The sequence below is a fragment of the Panthera onca genome, chromosome B2 (assembly GCF_046562875.1).
Source record: "Panthera onca isolate mPanOnc1 chromosome B2, mPanOnc1 haplotype 2, whole genome shotgun sequence".
Lineage (NCBI taxonomy): Eukaryota > Metazoa > Chordata > Mammalia > Carnivora > Felidae > Panthera > Panthera onca.
This window is the reverse complement of record NC_138343.1, coordinates 143,072,582-143,073,374: the sequence shown is the minus strand read 5'-3', so window position 1 is coordinate 143,073,374 and position 793 is coordinate 143,072,582.

Sequence of the window (793 nt, the reverse complement as noted above, 5' to 3'; positions counted from 1 at the left end):
AGTTTGTCGTGACGTCTTTGATTTGGGGGCGGGAGGCGTGTTTGGCGAGTCAGTGAAAAGTGGGGGTGACAGAATAGTACCCCACGTTCGCTCAGGACTCGAATCCCTGTGGCGAGAATGTGGGCGCGAATCCTGCCAGCTGCCGACGTGCGGGCGGTTCTGTTGTGTGCTTTTGCTCTCGTGGCTTCCACAGTTCCTCTCCGAAGTAGGCGCCAGTAATTATCACTGGGGGGTTTAACTTGGTTCTCCGTGCAAACCCTTCTCCGTGCTCTCGTGCGGGGTGGAGATCAGCCCCGGCGCCGAATGTGTGAGGAAGTCTGTGTGAGGGGTGTCTTAATGTCCCACACGTCCAAAGGATTTCGTTTCAGTTGACAGGCAGAATTTGAAAATGGGTGCATGTAGCAAGCTGGGTCACTCTTGTGAAATACAAACCCTTTTCCACTTCCCAGCTCCGACTGGGCAAAGCTCAGAATTTTTCAGAGCTGTCTAGGAACCTTAATACCTGGCCCCTCTGGTCACTTTTCAGCCTCTAGTCTGGCGGTTTTCTCCTGGACACACCCCGCAGTCTAGTCTCCCAGAGAGGGGTCCTGCTTTGTCTTCTCTCTAGCACTCAGAGCAGCGCCGGATCCACCCTAGCTACTTAATACTTACCTAATAAGTATTCATGAATTTTCATGATATTGTCCAAAAGCTTTAGCAAATCCCCAAAGGCTGCGTAAGACCCCCACAAATATGGAGACTCAAACAAATATTTGAATAATAACTGGAGCGCCTGATTGGCTCAGTGGGTGGA